Here is a 19,627-nt window from a genome sequence, read left to right as displayed (position 1 = left end):
TATGCGCAGGAAACCAGAACCTTAGAGAATTGTGGTGTACCAGAAACTCCTCTCAGAACTAAGAACCCCTTATCCGACTAGCTTAGTGTCACATTCGTTATCCGAGATTTAGCTCGGCGGTCCCAATGTATAGACAACCCAGAACATGCGACTTAGTTATTCTCAGGAATGGTGGGAACCCGAAATACCCGTTTGCACATATATATCAGTCCACAACAGAATAACTAAGACACAGTAAAGTTTAAAGAATTTATTCATAAACCTCGAGTCCTGTTATACTGTACTTTGGCTAACATAAGCAGACAAATGGTTAAGATCATTACCATTAACATTGTTACAATTCCATAGAAAATGAAAGGAGCGATCATATTAATAATGACAGTGGAAAACAACCACCCTCCTTTCTCTAGCAACTAATAAAATATTATTAGACTATTAGAAGGTCTCATTGGCTTGCATAGGGGACCCCATACCGTATAGATCAGCTTAGATGGATCACATCACAGGATCAGCTCAGTGTTCTCTGCAACAGCTCTTCTATCGAATGCCTAACAATATGCTGCGCTGTAATATTAAAGCCCTCAACTTTCTGGTATTTGCAGCTGCGTGCATGTTGTGACTAAACAGTGGTATGATCACCCTGAACACAATCAGCCGGCACCGTCTAGTGTCCTAGAACAGTTCTTTACTCGATGTACAGACCAAGGGCACTAACAACTGTTAAGGATGTATAAATAACATTCACTTGAGACAAGAGCGAGTCTGCATTTCTCAAATGAATAACATGTAACAACAGTGTTGGGTGCAAAGGCAGCAAAAGCAACAAGATGGCTTTCCAACAGCTAACGTGATTTAGCTAACTTAGCACTTGTAAATAGGGAGTGGCCTAAAACCACGTGACATCCCCCTTTGATCGAACCACTGTACAACCAGGGGAGAATATTTTAGCAGAACGCAGAGTTCAAGACCAACGATGCAGACTAAAGAGCTTGAAATATGAGTTCTGAAAAAGAGAGAGAAAAAGTTTCGAAGAAAAGATAGTGGAGAAAATAATGTAAAGAAACAATCCATCGTCCAGAAAGGCTAACGATCGTTTGTGAGAAGATAGAAAAAAAAAATTCACTCCATTGAACTCGCCATCCGGCAATCAATTCAGGAAAGTATAAGCAGCATATGCAGCCGCAGCTTCCAGTAGAAAATCATTTGAAACATCCGCAAAATTGGCTGTCATCCAATTCAGCAAAGAAAAAGAACACACGTGTTCCACAGGGAAATGAGCATCAAGCACTTCACGTGGACAAGAAGCAGGCATCTCGATGTAACTTCGTGCCAGGAAGTCAACTGCTGCTTTCTCGATATCCCATAATCCAAGGACTCCATGCGCCGCACCCAAGGCCATAAACCCGACTCCAGAACAGTCAAACTCATGAACCACTAAGGGATACATCAGTCGATCAAAATCCAGGTCAGGTGACACCAAGTTTGACAGACACATATCCAGAGCCCATTGGAACGGACATTCGAGACAGTGAAAGACAGGCTGTACACACGTGAAAAACGGGAACCGGAAGGATAATCCATAAGCGACACTCAAGGTAGCTAGTGGTAAAGTCCCATAGGATTCCCACATCCGGCTACGCAGATGGAACAGACTGAATCCGTGGTCTAGTAGCGCAAGTCGTGCATCCATAGGGTAGAGCGCAGACCAACAGGAGTATGCCAGCAATTAATGCGAGAATCAGAGGAAACCCTCCGAAAACCCCAGAAAAAATAGAATGGAAAATAGTCGGTATTATACCAAAGATAGACTGGAAAGACGTCACAAGGCCAGAGCCTACCATTTAAAAAAAATGGACCAGACCAGTCGTAGAAGAAGCATTGAAGATAGCGTGTATTAATGTGCCAAAATGTAGGGGGAGGTCAGTATTCAACAGAGCTTGAACTTCCGTGCGAGTGTTCGCCACATGAAGGAGAAATGTTTCACGTGACGAAGTCAACGCAACCTCCTTTTGAGACAAAAGAGCCCTTATTCTGCTCATCCTATTGAACTCTGCTTTCAAGGTCGGAATCGTCGGCCAGATGGATATATCCAGTCGGCCTTGCGGGGGTGGGAAAAGCACGTTATTACAGCAAACTACCCTTCGTGAAACTGAAACAATATAGGGAATTCCAGCTAACATCCCACAGCAAGCCTCACTATTTAGAAGCAGATAACTACCATTAGCAAGCAGCGTAAATGACGGCGTTATAACTGGCACAGGAATGCCCTTCAATAAGCAAGCTAAATTAGGTGCATTCATATTACACGATCCATGTAATTGGATATGTCTACACACTACTGAATGATCAGGAGCAGTCGTACACTCCTCACCCTTCAAATAAACTTCTTTGCCGTCTCTCTCACATCGATATGTAAATGGGAGAGACCAGACTTCATGCAAGAAAGCAGAACCCAGTCTTTCATATCTGCCTAAGGCATAATGTTTCATGCACGAACTAAACCTATACATAGAAATTGGTAGAGTTACCATCCCATGTATAAGCCACACAGCATAATCATACTCAGCAACAGAAAAAGGCAAAGGTTCTAACTTTTCTATATGTAGTAGTGAATACGTAGCATCTTTCATGGACATGAATTGCTGCTTTGCTGTCAGATTAAATGGGCGGAATAAAGAAGAAATATTCATGTAATCCCAAGGTACTTTCCCCGCCTTTAACGTCTGCAAAGTCCAGGCAAATTGCATAATCGAACGTAATTGATTTTGACCATGATACAACACAGACACATCTTCCTGGACAATATCTACAACAGATGAAACAATGTTATCCAATGTATATATTCTTGAAGATAAGGTATTAATACTATTATCTATTACTGCCAATACTTTTTCCATATTGGCCTGATCAATAGCACGGAGCCTGGAAGCAGCCTCAATCTGTGACAACTTCCAAACCTCGTTGTAAACAGCATACACCCATCTTTTGGATCTTCCCAATGCGGGACCTTTAACAAAATCATTCAAATCAATTTTGTCATGCAAACGTGACAAGTGAAATTTAACTGAATCTAATGTGGAATGTTGCAACCATGACTGACACAATTTACCCACCGAGTAAGTAGTGACAGTGTGTGAGGACAAAAAACGAGGGTCTACTCTATCCTGTATATACCCGGGAATCAACCCCAAAAATCTACGTTGACAGGTATCCGAACTCTTCTGCCATACCAACCAACCTTTAAGGTCCAATGCACTAATATTAAAGGTGGAATTGGAAATAAAAGACTGCAACATAGTAAGGGACAGATCTGTGTGATTCTCCCAACCAGGATAAGCACCCAGATCCGGGATTGAGGGGGAATTTAATTTTTTAGAAATAGCCAATCCAAAACAGGTTGTCTGAAAAATTGTGGAATTCAAAAATAACATGTGGTTTGGGATGAGGCAGGCACGGTGTAAAGCTTCTGTGCCTTGTACTTGCCAAGACTTAGTTCCCCAAACCGATTTGAGATCAATAGCATCTTTCCAAACGTCATACCCTCCAATTGCCAAATCGTCCATAAAGGACTTGGAAAACAACAATTTAGTGTGTGTCAAACGCACCTTTGAAATAGGTTCATCCCTAAGTTTAAAATAAAAGGATGCATTATTTGATACACCGAAATCCGAAAAATATGAAAATTTGTCAACCAATGTTTTTGAACTACCAATCATCGGGGCAGGGCAATGTTCCCACTGAGTAAAGTTGACTAAACTACGAAATGTGTTAGCCCTATGAAGAAAATGAGTACCATAATGTTGATAACAAAACTGCTCTGCATAGTTTTCAGTATTCAAATACAAATCCTCAGCATCAAATGCGGCATAGTATTTCAAATCAGAAAACAGTGTCTCTATGGTTTTTACATCCCAATGATCAGACCTAATATTCTGTTTAACCACATCACCCATAGAAACACGATACACAGATGGTACATTAATCACTTCCGTGGGCCCATGAATTTGAAATTTAACTGCATCCCATGCTATTCCATCACGGACAGGCCAGGCGGTGATATTCACAAAAGTCTGGTCCCTCTTCATGATGTGCGACGATGAATGTGGAGCCCAAGTTCCATTAATTAATCTAATTGTAGAACGTTCACTCAGGTAGTGTCCATTTATCAGCCTAAAAAACACCACCACAAAACCAATGGACATGAACAAAAAAATGCAAATGAGCACCAGCCAAATGTAAATCCAGGGGGGAACCAAAAATTGTCTCTTGAACCAGGCAAAAAATTTTGAAAATTTGGAAGGGGCAGTGGAAGTCAATGATTCAGTTCCAAAGGAAGAATTAGACTGGACAATGTCAGTTGAATTTAAAAGGGGCAAAGGGACGTCAGCAGGATAAGAATACTCAGCATCATCATGCAAAGCACCATCCGCAGGTGAAACAGCAGAATCAGAAAGTACTTGCATTTCAATGGCAACCTCAGGCACGAATGCAGATGGTGGCACCACAACAGCACTGCGCATCATTGAAGGGCAAGAAACTGAAGGTGTCAGACTATGGAGTATCGGCCACCCTGTGTAGCTTGACATTGTCAACTGAAATGTACCTGTTGTCTCTGTGACCAGGAAGTGGAGGCAAAACAATTGTGCGGGTACCCTCAACTCCAAGCACCGGCACTGGTGCACGATAAGAGGGGCCAAACTCCTTCTTCTTCTCCACCTTCTCACGGACCAGATCACCAACTCGGGGTAGCCAGCCGACTACCGGAATCTGAAGTCCAGCCTCGGTCGCAGAGGATATGTGCTCTTTTGCTAGAGTGTCTCTTGTTTCTTGAAGATTCTGTAAGACAGTACAGTGGTCATCTAAGTCAAAAGGCGCGGCCGCCGCCGCCATGTCGAGACCCTCAAGGTCTGGGACAAACATTCGAACTCCGAAGAGCATCATGTACGGGGTCCTCCCACCCAGAGACCTTCTAGGGAGATTATTAAGTGCACGTTGGACGTCATACAAATGAGCTAGCCAGTTTTTGCCAGTACCTAACACCCTGGCTGTCAATGATTGCTTTAGGTCACGGTTCATTCGTTCCACAACACTATTGCCCTCAGGCCGGTATGGAGACGAAAATTTGACTTGGACCCCCAAACTTCTCATAGCTTCTTTGTAAGCCTTAGAGGCGAACGCAGGGCCCTGATCAGAGTGAAGGGTGCCACATGCAAAACTCCCTATAAAGACACGCAATGCTTTGATGACAGTCCGGGCGTCAGCACTCCTGTGTGGCCACACCCAAAGAAAACGTGTGCACGAATCTACTGCAACCAAGATATACTTGTACGCAGTGTCAGAGGAAAAAGGACCGCAGTGATCTAAATAAACACACGCTAGTGGTTGATTAGATATATGCAGCTGCGTTTGTGGTGGTCGCACCACCGTAGATGGCTTTATTTGTTGGCAAATACCACAATTGAGGACATAAGTCCGCGTATGTTTGTACAAACCGTACCACCAATAACGCTGTTGCAACAGTGACACAGTTGCGGACACTCCGGCGTGCGCAGACGCAACACCCTCGTGCGCAGCTTGTACCAATGCAGGCCTGCAGTCCGAATTGGGAATAACCCTATCCCCAACATCATTAATCCTCACTAACGGGACGTTATCAGGACTTAAGTGATAATGGTATCGAGAAGGGAAACCTCTAGGGAAGTTTGTCCCAGTCTCTGATGCAGCAATAGCTGCCAAGATGTCATCATCGATCTTACTTTTGGATCTTGTAACCGCTGCTACTAAGTATGTTGCTACTGCTGTTTTAGCTGCCTCGTCGGCCAAACTGTTACCGACAGCATGGACGCCAACTCGTTGGTGACCAAGAGTGTGAATAACACTCACAAGGGGTAGACTGCCTTTTAGTTCAGCCACCCTAGCCCAAAGCGTTTTATGCTTCACTGTGCTACCTTTTGAATCACGAAAACCATTCGTGATCCAAAACAACAGATTGTCGTTGTAAGACAGAACACATTAGTATGAATCACTCACTATAAGAGTTGTGACTCTGTAATCAGCAAACTCCAGTGCAAGCACCAGAGCTCTAAGCTCCGCCAATTGTGCGGTACAATCACCCAAAGTCTGCGTATGCACCGCATCCTGAACGAATTCTCCATTCACGAAAGTACCAACAACAATTGCGCAAGCCGCTGAATAAGCGTGCCTTGATCCAGTTGCGGGCTGCGCGGACCCATCAGTGTATATGACGCAATGGAACTCCTCCAAAGGGCGCAATTTAAGTGGAGCCGGATGAACTAATTCATACTCCAAACTCTCTTGAGTCTGTAGTCCTGCGTCAAAAATGTATTTGACGTCATCACCTTGGATGCAAAGCTTTAGAATTCGGCACACTTGCTTTAGTGACTGCCTCTAGGGCAGGAAATGGTGTCACCACCATCATGCGTTTCCCCTGCGATAGCGCTCGTTCTTTCAGGATTGCCATCTGAACCGCTGTCAAAACCTTTTCGACAGTGGAGAAACGCATTTCAGCCGAAGTATATAAATGAGATTTGTAAGCAATGGGGACAGTGTCTCCTTCATTGTATGTTAAGTATGTGAACCCCTCCACACCCGGTACAATTCTAATGACCAGGTTTGTGTGGTTATCACGAGTTTGTAAATATTTCGCAGTAAGAAGGTCAGACTGCAAAGAGTGTAATGCAGCCGAATGTTCTGGCAGCCAGCAAGATTTGGTAAAAGTAGGTTGTACCAAGGCATATAGTGTCTTGATACGCTGGGCATATTCAGGAATGTAGGTACGACCGAAATTCAGAAAGCCCAGCAAAGATTGTAGTTGTTTCAGTGTCGTAGGGATACGAAGGCGTGCGCATTTCTCAAGGAACTGCGGAGCCAAGCCTCGACCCTCATTATTGAGTTCGTACCCCAGGAATAAAACTGTGTATTCGGCAATGTGGGACTTCTTAAAGTTAAACTTGTAACCAAAATCCGCAAACATAGTAATTATGTTGTCCACGCGAGCAAGGTGTGGAAGCAACTCGTCGTCTGTTAAGTATATGTCATCAACGTACGAGTACGCCTCCGGGTCTACCATCTCTAAGAGAGAGACCACACGGGCAGCAAATACCCCAGGACTATTTTTATAGCCCATTGGTAGCCTTTTGAACACTTTTTGTTTACCACCCGAAGTAAAAGCGGTCCACTCATAACTATGAGGGGATATGTTATGGCAATAAAAGCCATTGGACAAGTCGAGTGTGGTTTTGAACCTTTTTCTCACAAGACTATCTACGAGAGCTGAACTATGGGTATTTTGCACCGCACAATTCCGGCAGTGCGAGTTTAAGTGCCGGTAATCCAAAACTAGGCGGTACGATCCGTCAGGCTTCGTTACAGTGAATAAAGGATTATTCATGGATGACACACACGTTTCAATTACTCCCTGATATTCCAATTGTTCAAGGATAGCCGCGACGTGAGACCTAGCCTCACGTCGCATAGGGTATTGGGGTTGAGGCTGGGGGTCGGACCGCAATGGCAATTCATGGAGGGTAGAACTTTTATCCCACCCCACCTGATTACGATACAACGCAGGTGCAAGCACCCGCGCCCACTCCTCGGCCAACTTCTTAGACTCCTCCTTGGGCACTACGTGTCCAAAAGAAGGAAGAATGACTTCTTCCCCCCTTGGAGCGTTTAGAACGAAAGCCGGGGGCCAATCTTTTTCCGCCAACAGTATATCATAGGTGGTCGTTAGATTATCCCAAAATACCGCGTTAATTTTGCGTTGTATGTCACCCTCAATATTGAGGACTACGTCAAATAATCTCTCTGGGGGGGCTACGCGAGTATCAGCAGTTTCTACTGTTACATAGATTTTAGTTGCTGTCGCCTCCAGAAATGGACGCAGTGCTCCCCGCACTACTGTAACTTCCGCCGCGCTGTCTAGCAGCGTCAAAGCCCATTTCATGTTCAGAAGCTGTGTCCGCACCATCTGAGGCATACTTCGCTGAGATAGCAGCAACTTTCTTTTTCTGAAACGGAGGACGCGGACGTGCAGAATCCTCCTGCTTGCCTTTTACGTCCGCCTGTCGGGGCTGGTCACGTCCTTGAGCACTCCGACCTCTCCCACGGTCTCCGCCACCAAAGTGTGAAGCCGCTGATTCCTGTGAAGAACGAGGAGAGCGCTGGTCAGGAACCTGAAACCTATCAGGTGACTTAATACGAGAACGATCACGCAAATCATAAGTGCGTTCAACATATGCCTGAACTGGGGACGCCGGACGAGTCTCCTGTTTCTGTTGCTGTTTGTCTTGTTTTTTAGCTCGCCAATTTTGTTTTGGAAAGTTGGGTTTATCGTCTTTTGTAGACGAACTCACTTTAGTGTGCTGTACTACATCAGGAATTTTGATGACGGGTTTCACGCCTAGGGCACTACGTCCAACCATCCTATAGGCTTTTGCAATAACTTTTGCAAACTCCCTCGGCTTATCTTCTTCCGCAATTAGTTCCATCATGTTTCCCACTTGAAACTGCATGGCATCTCCTTTGAGATTTCCCATAATCATGGAACATACCACATCAAAGCTGTCGATAAGCCGCATTCCCAATTCAATAGCTGCTTCCGCACCATGGTCCTCCTGGACTTTCTTGATAACGGAAGGTAGTACCGACATAGACGTAGTGCCGAAGCACTTCGAATAGGTCGCGGCAAAGACCTTGCCCCAATTGTCACAATCGACAATGTCTGGGACTAGTTCTTTTGGAAAAGTAATAGTGAGTATCCTGTGTTTATCCACAGAACTAGTGTTAGGAAACACGGCTTCTAGTTGATCGAATTTTTCTGCAAGCCAATAAGGATACTCATCCTTATTTTGGGGACGCTTGCCAACAACCGCGTTTACCATTACAGGACTGATCACAACCGCATGATGGTGATCAGCCCCGTGTCCCACAACTGCAGGTGCCCCCACCTGTACAGTGCGCGACACATACTGCACTAACGCCCTATGGACCGTAATCAGGGTAGTGTGTAGTATACGTAAGCTATCCACTCCTACCGTCAGGTAGCGTGGATGAGGTGTATGTCCGGCCAGCACCGGCCAAGTAGCTCCTTCAATAGACAAAGGACCCAGTCTCGCCGGGGTGACCGTGTGGGGGAGGGCGCCATTAAACCAAATAGTGTGCTGCCAGGTTGAAATAGGGATTTCTAAAGCCATATATGGGGTATAACGTAGAGGCACCGGCGTGGCAGTGTATTTGTGGAATGTCTTATCGACATCTTCCACAGCCTCAAAGGTAACCCAAGAGTAAAACAACTCATAAGGGTAAGTGGCATTTGCACTAACGACAAACACCACTGCCCTCCCGTCATCAGGCACCCCATACGTCCTCAAATGAGCACGTAGAGACACCCTACTATGAGCGGGAATTTCTACCGCCATTAGGACTAAAAAGAAGATACAACGAGATCTTTAGTAGCACTTGGGCTTAGATTAGTGTAACCTTTTTTATTATCAAGCTTGAAAGAACCTATAGCCTAAAACCTAGGTAGGTTAAACCGTCACTCCCGTTATCCGGAAACCAGAGTGAGGGCGTTGTGGACTAATAAAAAGCACTACTAAGGCATCTCAGATATTAAGACCAAACGTTAGGTGCGCCATGTTGTAGGGATTCTGCGTATGCACAGAACTATGCTCAGGAAACCAGAACCTTAGAGAATTGTGGTGTACCAGAAACTCCCCTCAGAACTAAGAACCCCTTATCCGACTAGCTTAGTGTCACATTCGTTATCCGAGATTTAGCTCGGCGGTCCCAATGTATAGACAACCCAGAACATGCGACTTAGTTATTCTCAGGAATGGTGGGAACCCGAAATACCCGTTTGCACATATGTATCAGTCCACAACAGAATAACTAAGACACAGTAAAGTTTAAAGAATTTATTCATAAACCTCGAGTCCTGTTATACTGTACTTTGGCTAACATAAGCAGACAAATGGTTAAGATCATTACCATTAACATTGTTACAATTCCATAGAAAATGAAAGGAGCGATCATATTAATAATGACAGTGGAAAACAACCACCCTCCTTTCTCTAGCAACTAATAAAATATTATTAGACTATTAGAAGGTCTCATAGGCTTGCATAGGGGACCCCATACCGTATAGATCAGCTTAGATGGATCACATCACAGGATCAGCTCAGTGTTCTCTGCAACAGCTCTTCTATCGAATGCCTAACAATATGCTGCGCTGTAATATTAAAGCCCTCAACTTTCTGGTATTTGCAGCTGCGTGCATGTTGTGACTAAACAGTGGTATGATCACCCTGAACACAATCAGCCGGCACCGTCTAGTGTCCTAGAACAGTTCTTTACTCGATGTACAGACCAAGGGCACTAACAACTGTTAAGGATGTATAAATAACATTCACTTGAGACAAGAGCGAGTCTGCATTTCTCAAATGAATAACATGTAACAACAGTGTCGGGTGCAAAGGCAGCAAAAGCAACAAGATGGATTTCCAACAGCTAACGTGATTTAGCTAACTTAGCACTTGTAAATAGGGAGTGGCCTAAAACCACGTGACACTGCCTCCCAAGTAACTAGGACAACAGGCACACGCCACCTTGCCCGGCAAACACTGCAGCTGTCCTAATGATGAAATGCATTCCATAAGTAAGGATAATGATAAAGTAAGGTGGAATGAATTGATGGTTTACAAACCATGTTTCAAGAAAATCAATTTCACTATCCTTCAAAGAAAGGAAAAAAATGTCTTATCAAGAAGCAGTGTGAATATGGGAAGGGCCTTTAAAAAAGATGTGGAGTTTCCTAAAGTAAAAAAGAGGGTTGAACTGATTGAAGGGAGAGAGGAAGTAGGGTCGGAAAGATTGTGACGGGGAAGTGAATACAACATAAATACTAGTATTTAGAGAGTGAGAGACAGGTAGAGGGACAGAAGGGAAAGGAGAGTGAGAGTGAGAGAGAAGAGCCAGGTTAGGGCTGAGTTTCTCTTTATCTGCCAGTGACTCCCTGTAGAAGCTTGCCGGCACAATTTAGGCTGTCCTGTAGGCATCCCTTGTTATGCCGAGCCAGCCAATATTGAGAAAAATAGCATGGGTCACAATGATGGAACTCGTCTGCAACATCGGAAGTTTTAACCCCTTCCATGCTGCGCAAATTCCGCCGCTGTGCTGACGGAATCTTGCGCGGGCGTGGTCATGACGGAACGGTTCCGTCATGAGCACAGCTCAACCGTGGCTCATGACGGAACCGTTCCGTCATGAGCACCGAAGGGGTTAAAGTGGTATGGATTGGGAGGGCTAGAAGAGTTACTATAAAGAATAAATACGCGTCATTCTGTTCTCTAGCCTCAACAGCTGCAAGAGAGGAACTCCTGCTGGCCAAGAAGACCAATGTCAGTTCAGCTTGAACAGGTGAAAGCATGCCTGATTCTGCAAAGGTATGAGATTACACTTTTGCGTCAGAGGTGATCAGGGGCTATTGCACATTAGGAAACCGTTTATTGAGGTCCAGTTGGATTACTCTATCTTCTACCACCTCAAAATCAGCTGCTCATGCAGTGTTCTATACCGATGAGCTATTTTGGTCCTCCCTGCCCCTTCCAGCTAGTGGGTCCCCTGACTAGGGAAAGTGATTCGAACAGATTTGCATATCTTTTCATAGGAGACTTCTTGACTTATTTTATACTGTGCCAAATCAAGGTAGATTGAGTAATGATCTTGACAGACCTATATTGGAGAACTGCAGTGTGAGAAAGTGGCTCTGTATATACTGTTCCCAAATAGATACAGGGTGTACAGAGTCCACAGTCCCCAGAGGTTTGGCAGAGGCTAAAGTTAGATATAACCTTACTCTCTAAAGTGGTAGCTTGGTCGAGCAGTAAGGCAGTATCAGAGGACAGTGTAAAGCATTTGTTGCACACACTCAGTCAGCAAATGGTCTCACACACTCAATAACTGAACTCTAGGCCAATGGTTTATCTACAAAAAATATATGCTTGTTTTATTTTAGAACCAACAATAGGTATTAAAATATACTTTCTCAGAATGAGATGCTTTATATAAATACTTTTGCAATATGCAATTGACTTTTGTAGAAAGTTACAAGTGGTTGCAATAGGCAACAACATTTTAAACTCAATAATGCATTGAGCTCAATGGAAGTTTCAAGTTATTTGCAACAGATTACTTTTAGGATTACTTTTGGATTTCCAGGACTGGATCCTAGATTCAGTCCTGGGTCAGTACTTGGAATCAAGTGATAAAAGTCAACTTAATTACTGTGATGATTTTTAGACAATATTTTGCTATTTTAAAAGTTGACAGAAAATATTTCATAGAAAACAGTCAAAGATTCCCTATGGGAGGAGGAGCCTAGCGCGCAACCAAGATGGCCACGTAGGTGCGAGGCTCCCGAGGACCTCCGCAACCTCCTACGTTTATCCTGTCTTCATCCTGCATCGGTTGAGGGGACTGTGTCGGTGAGCCTGAGCCGAGGTGGTGCCCGTTTCCCGTTTTCGAATTGGACCTCGGGTGCCGGAGTGAGCACCGATTGAAGTTTGCGGCCTACTTCTCTCCTGACCCCGGACTTGCGCTGGGGGGCGACCCAGTGGCAAAGTGAACAACAACGGCGGGCTGGGCCTGGCGGGTCGCGTACCCCGCACTTTCACTTTCACTTTCGCACCCCCTTGCCGTCTCTGCAAGTGAGATCACGGAACTCTTTGTGTCGGGGTGACCTCGCTGGGAGACCCTGCCTGTCTGCCTGCTGTGGCCTGCTCTGCCGTCCTGGGGTGGCCCCCCGGAGCTTGTGGCCTTGATTGCTGGCTTTTTACGGCGTGGCTTTTGCGGGGGTGAGAACCGCGACGATGGCCACGAAACAAGATGGCGATCGGTCGAAGGCCAAGTCAGCCCGGCGTGGCGCCGTCCATCAGGCCAACATCATGGACCGCTACACCCTCCAGAAGGGATCTCCCGGCGGACCGCATAAATCCTCCGAATGCCCCCCGGATGTCCCGGATTTGCCCACGGATCTAACTCTGCAAGACGTCATGGGCGCCATTGCTGAGATGAAGGCCTCTGTGGGCCAGCGGTTCGACACCTTGGCGCAGAAGATCGACGCGGTACTCGTTGATGGCAGCCTGGTGAAGGCTGATCTCTCCAAAACCAACGACCGGGTCGACTCTTTGGCCCACACCGCGTCGGGCCTCACGATTGAGGTAGCGGCCCTCCAAACGGAGGTGAACCGACTTCGTCAGGCGAGTGCGCTCACGGATCGGCACCTGGAGGACTCCGAGAGTCGGGCCCGGAGGAATAACATCCGCATCATTGGAGTGCCTGAGGGACGGGAGGAGGCGGCGGCGGATCTCTTTGTGGAGGACCTGATCACTACCCATCTCCAGCCTCGGGGACTGAGTAAATTCTTTGCCGTGGAGAGGGCTCATAGAGTTCCCGGGGGACGGCCGAAGGTCGGAGCCCCTCCGCGGCCTCTCATTGCCCGTATTTTCAATTTTCGGGACAGAGACGCGATCCTGCAAGCCTCTAGACTGCAAGGGCCAATCAAACTGGATAACATGGAGGTGAACTTTTATCCGGACTTCACCCAAGCGGTCCAGAAGCAGAGACTGAGTTTCCCTTGGCGTCAAGCGGCGGCTTCGTGACATGAACCTAAAATACGCCATGCTCTTCCCGGCCAAGCTGCGTATAGAGGTGGATGGTCGCACGCACTTTTTTGATCGTCCTGAAGCGGCCGGGGACTGGCTTGACACTCTGTCTGGGGGTCGTGATCGGGATGGCGGGGGGGGGCGGCGGGAGGAGACTGAGGTGTTGACACTGGGCCTCACTCTGGACAGATATGGTGCCACTTTCGGCCAAGCTTAGGGTCTTTCGTTCTGCTGTATTCAGTTTTTTTTCTTTTTTCTCTCTCCCTCCCTTGGAGGTAGCGCGGGGTCTAGAAGGGGTACTCTTTCCTCCTCCAGGGGGTTTAGTTAGTTTCACTATCATGGGGCGACAGGCACACTGCAAGTTGGGGGGGCTGTCTGGGCTCATGCAGGGGTGCAGGGAGGGAGGAGTTTTGTTAGGGCGGTTGGGATGGGGTGGGGTGTTGTTTGTTTACTTCACAAGGCAAAACCATCGTTGTGCTATTTCTAAAGTGCTCTCTGGGGGACGAATGATTGCTTTTGTTTATGATGGGGGGTAGGGGACTGAGTCTTTTGTCCTGGAATGTTAATGGACTGGGGGACAGGATAAAACGAGGTGTGGTCCTGCAGTTCCTGAAACGAATTTCGCCCGACATAGTTTTCCTGCAGGAGACACACCTCATCGGCAACTCCTTTTGTGCGATGAATCGACGGGGCTACCGCCTTGTGGCCCACTCGGGCTTTACGTCTGGTTCAAGGGGTGTGGGCATCATGGTCAAGAACTCGCTCCCGTTGGAAATCGATGAGGTGCTCCACGATGACAGGGGACGTTATACGGTTTTGGTGGGTAGACTGGAGGGCAGAGTGGTTGTTTTTGTGTCTGTCTATGTCCCGCCAGGGTTGCAGACGACCACCTTTGCGGATCTGGGGCGCCTCCTCCTTGGCCTTCCGGAGGGGATTCTAGTGGTTGGGGGGGATTTTAACGCTGTGGTTTCCGGTACTGAGGATCGTCACCCCCCTAGGGATCTCCCCCGTGCCCAGGCGTGGTTGTCTGGCCTCTTGGACACTTTGGGGCTGGTGGATTGTTGGCGTTTGAAACATCCCACGCAGCAACAGTACACCTTTCATTCTGGGGCCCATGGTAGTCTCTCAAGGCTAGATTACGTTCTGGTGCCGGCGGCGCTTGCGGGGAGGATAGGGGAGGTGCGCCATTTGGCGCGGGGTATTTCAGACCACTCCCCGCTCTTGTTGCACTTTGATGTTCTCCCGAGGGTAGGGTGGTCCCGATTAATTCCTGGTACCTGCGTGACCCCACCATTCGCGCAGAATTGGTTAAATCCCTTAAGCGATACTTTGACGATAATGTGGGGTCTGTGTCATCGGCGCTTTCTCTGTGGGAGGCGTTCAAGACAGTACTCCGGGGGGAGGCCCTGTCCCTTATTTCCCATTCCCGGAGGCGCGAGCGGGAGGAGGTGACCCGTGTTGAAACTGAGATAACCGAGTTGGTGGGTGATTTAGAATGTGGGGTGACGGATGATAAATTACATGTTCTCCAACTCAAGCAAGCGGCCTATAAGGCCCTCGTCACGGAGGCGGCCAGGGGCCTCAGTAGAGAGCAACAGGGGAGACTGTATGATGTGGGTGATAAGGCTGGTAAATTGATTGCGTGGCTGGACAAAAAGGAGAGAGCGAGTCGAGTTGTCCCAACGATTGAGAAACAGGATGGTGTGTGTGTCACTGAGCCGGAAGAAATTGTGGACTGCTTTGCAGAATATTTTCGTGGGGGTATTCCCCGGTGTCTTCCCGCTCGGAAGAAGATTCCCATGCCCTGCTCAGGGACATCGCGCTGCCTTCCCTCTCGGAGGAGGACAGAGTGTCGTTGGATGCCGCCCCTACATCTGAGGAAATTGCCCTCGCCATACGTTCGGTCGCTTCCGGCAAGGCCATGGGTCCCAATGGTCTCCCCATTGAGTTGTACAAGCTGCGACCGGATATGCTGGCGCCGCATCTCCGTGCTATGTTTCTCGAGGCTCACTCGGCGGGTTCCCTCCCGCCTGACCAGCGTCTGGCCACTATCGTGGTTATTCATAAGGAGGGGAGACCACGGGACAGGGTCACATCCTATCGGCCAATTTCGCTGTTGAATGCGAAGCCCAAAATCCTCGCCAAGGTGTTGGCTAATCGGCTGGTTGGCGTGGTGTGCGACTTGATTCACCAGGATCAGTCCGGCTTTATCCCTCATCGCAATACTGCGCTTAACCTGCGGCGTCTGCATGGGGTGCTTGCACGTGTCCCGTTCATACGGGAGCCGGCCATTTTGGCGTCCTTGGACGCCACTATGGCGTTTGATACACTTGAGTGGCCATATATTTGGGCGACACTCGCTAAGTTTGGGTTTGGCCCAGGATTCATCGGTTGGCTAAAATTGCTATATTCTGGGCCGCTGGCGCAGGTGGTTGTGAACGGTAGAGTGTCGGCTCCGTTCGAGCTGGGCAGGGGCACGCGGCAGGGCTGCCCGTTATCGCCGCTCCTTTTTGCGCTTGCTTTGGAGCCCCTGGCGGAGTGGCTGCGGTGGCATCCTTCTATCCGTGGTCTCCGCTGGACCCCTGAGTATGAGGACCGCGTATCTCTATACGCTGATGACATTCTTTTGTACCTGGCTTCCCCACGTAAATCACTGATAGTACTGGTTGGTGTATTGCACTCATTTGGCCTCAACTCCGGCCTTGTCATCAACTGGGCTAAATCGTGTGTATATGTTCTCTCTGGGGAGGATCCGATCCTTCCGCGGGGTTGTCCTATCCAGATCGCCCCGCGGGGCTTTAGGTACCTGGGTGTCTTCATTACTCTGGATGCGGAGGCCCGCTATAGTCAGAATTTGCTTCCCCCCCTCCATCGCCTGAATGAGGACGTCGCGCGTTGGAGGCGTTTGCCACTCTTGCCGCTCGGCCGGGCGGCATTGTTTAAGATGATGTCGCTGCCGCGTTTCCTGTATGCTTTACAGAACACAATGGACGTCGTCCCGGCGCGATACTTTCATGAGGTGGAGAGTCTGCAGCGCCGACTGTTTTGGGAGGGTAGACCGCATATTGCCCTTGCGAAGCTGACGCTCCCCTGGTACGATGGGGGGGTTGCCCTCCCGGATATCAAGCGATATTATTGGGCCTCCCAGCTGGCTGCGATCAATCACGGCCTGTACGGGCCCGCTCTAAACCCTGCCTTCGAAATGGATAAAATGTTACTGCCGGGTGGTGATTATAATCGGGCGCTTTACTCCACCTCGCTCGACGCGCGTTTGACTGGCCCCACGCGGGTCATGGTACGAGTGTGGCATGCGGCTAACGCGGCAATGGGGTGGAAGGATCGCTTGACCCGGGCGACGCCACTATACGCAGCTGAGCGGCTGGGCTCCCTGTGGACCTCGAAGGGTTTTGAGAAGCGGGACATGATAGGCATTAGCCGTGTGGGCGATCTCTGGACGAGGGGGGGATTCAAGACGTTCGATGTGCTCCAGACAGAATTCCAGCTGCAGGATAGGGAGTATTTTCGATATCTGCAGATTCGTCACGCGTTGTGCTCCGTCTTTCCGTACGTCGCCTCCATCCCGGAGTACTCCCCTCTGGAAGATAGAGTGCTGGATGGGCACGTCCCGGATGGCACGATTTCGTTAATTTATAAAAAACTTATTAATGACCGTTCGGGACTGCTGACTGGCCCTCGGGAGGCATGGGTTGCTGATGGATTGGAGCTGGATGACGAGGACTGGGTGTCTGCGGTGGCCTCCCCGAAAGAGGTGGCCATACCGGCCCGCCTTCGCTTCGTCCAGCTCAAGATACTCCATAGGGTCTATGTTACGGGGCCGAGGCTGATGCGTATGGGCTATGCTGTGGATGGGTTGTGTAAGCGTGGGTGTTGTTCTTTGGGGACCTTTCTCCATATTTTGTGGGAATGCCCGGAGGTGGCGCGATTCTGGCGTGGTGTGCATGAGGTTTTGCGTGCGGTCACGCGTGTGCCGCTGCTGCCCGAGGCGAGGAGATGTCTTTTGAATGTGTGGGAGCCAACCGATTATTCGGTGCCGCAGACGTGGTGGGTGACTCTGGGATACATGGTGGCCAAACGTGACATTGCTCAACTGTGGGGTTCCCAGAGGTCGCCGACTGTCTCGGCGTGGAAGGATAACATGGATTGGTGCATGTTTCGGGAAAAGGTGGTGTATGTTGCGAGAGGTAAGCCTGGTACGTGGGTGAAAGTGTGGGGCCCCTGGAACGCCTACCGTGGGGGAATCTGTATCCCGCCGGTGTTGCCCGACCCGTCACCGGCCCCGTCTCCCTAGCCAGTTTGTCCTCCCGGTTCTGGGCAATGAGTCTCATTAGTCCCCGTCCTGGTCTTTTCCCCCCCTCGATACTCCTATGGATTGGTGGGGTCCCCCTCTTAGGGGAGCACATGCTGCTGTCTTCGATTGTGGGTTGCCTTGTGGATTTGTTTTGTGTTGTTATTTATATTAAAAAGAAACCGTTCTGTGGGGACCGGATGGTGTGGCTGCCAACGCTTCTTCAAACTCCTGTGAATTTCCCTCTGCCGCAGCATGCGTGCTATTGTTTGTATCACATGCTCCTCCTGTTTGCTAGCGGCCGGCCTGAAGGTTGTAGGCCCATCTTTGTATATTTTTTGGATTCTGTAATAAACGGTTTCAAAAAAAAAAAAAAAAAGATTCCCTATGGCAGAAAATTCAAGTTGCAGGTATAGTATGTTCTCGTTACTTTTGTAATCCAGTACTGGGTGCCTAGACTCAGTACTGGGACCTTTATCCAAAACAGGTAAGTAATTACGTTTTCAGAAATTATACGATTTTTAAAGAATATTTAAAGTTTGCAGAAAATTGACACTTAGAAGAAATTTCACAGAAAAACAGTCAATGATTTCCTATGGGAGAAAATTGGGTTACTGGTAAGTACAGTTGTAAGTATTTTTCAGAGTCAGTGCTGGGCACCAAGATCCAGCACTGGGAGCTCACCTAATAGCAGGTGAGTATTTTCGTTTTCGTTACTCGGCTGATTTTTGGTGAATATTTTAAGTTTTGAAAAGTCCACACTTGGAAGAAATTTCAGGAAAAACCAGTCAATGTTACCCTATGGAGAAGATTGAGTTATCGGTTTAAAGGTAAGTACTCGACTGGCAGAGTTAAGGTTCTGGGCATAGACTCAGGCATCTCCCAGGGTCAGGTAGGTACACTTGGTTCACCCTCAGCGGCACAAGGGCGGCCGGGTGCAGAGAGAGTTAGGCCCAATGTTATCCTATGAGAGGTAGGGGGGCCTTGGTTGGTAGCTGCTGACTAGCAGGCCACGTGGCTGTGGGAGCTGGGCTCCTGGTCACTTATCCAGGGCAAGTGGGGAAGTAGATAGATGTAGAGGTTGCACTGCCAGGGCCACTCGGACGGCTGGGTGCAGGGTGCTTTTGAGCATTCGGGCGCTCAATTGATTTGAATGGGAAATCTCTGGTTTAGAAAAAGACTGCAAGCTCGGGGACGAAGATTCTTCAGGTGCCACCACCACTTCGAGAGGTAAGTTGGGTAGTTGGAGGATAGGTAGGTACCCCGGGATTGGGCACAGGGGGCCGCGGAGCGCCGGGTGCAGGGGTACCTTTTGGTGTCGGGAAATCTTACCCTCTGTTGATCGTGGTTGGGGGGGCACCTGGTTCTGAGGCTGCAGGCTTCTTCAGGAGTGTCGAGGGAGGTCCTTGGGTGCAGGACTCGGGGTCACAGTCGCCATGGGGTCGTCCTTGTGGTCTTTGTTCACTCTGGCACAGGCCAGGCTTGGTGGGTGCAGAGTGTGAAGGGTTCGCGGTTCCGGTCTGCTGCCAGGGATTAGAAGTAGATTTGAGTAGAGTCTCTACTCATGGGAGTCCCAGGGGTTTAGAGCAAAAAGGTAGCCAGGTCCTCCAGGGTTTGTGAGGTTGCTGGCCACAAG

The sequence above is a fragment of the Triturus cristatus genome, chromosome 4_1, assembly GCF_964204655.1.
Source record: "Triturus cristatus chromosome 4_1, aTriCri1.1, whole genome shotgun sequence".
NCBI lineage: Eukaryota > Metazoa > Chordata > Amphibia > Caudata > Salamandridae > Triturus > Triturus cristatus.
The sequence above is the reverse complement of the archived record's forward strand: the minus strand, read 5'-3'. Positions refer to the sequence as shown.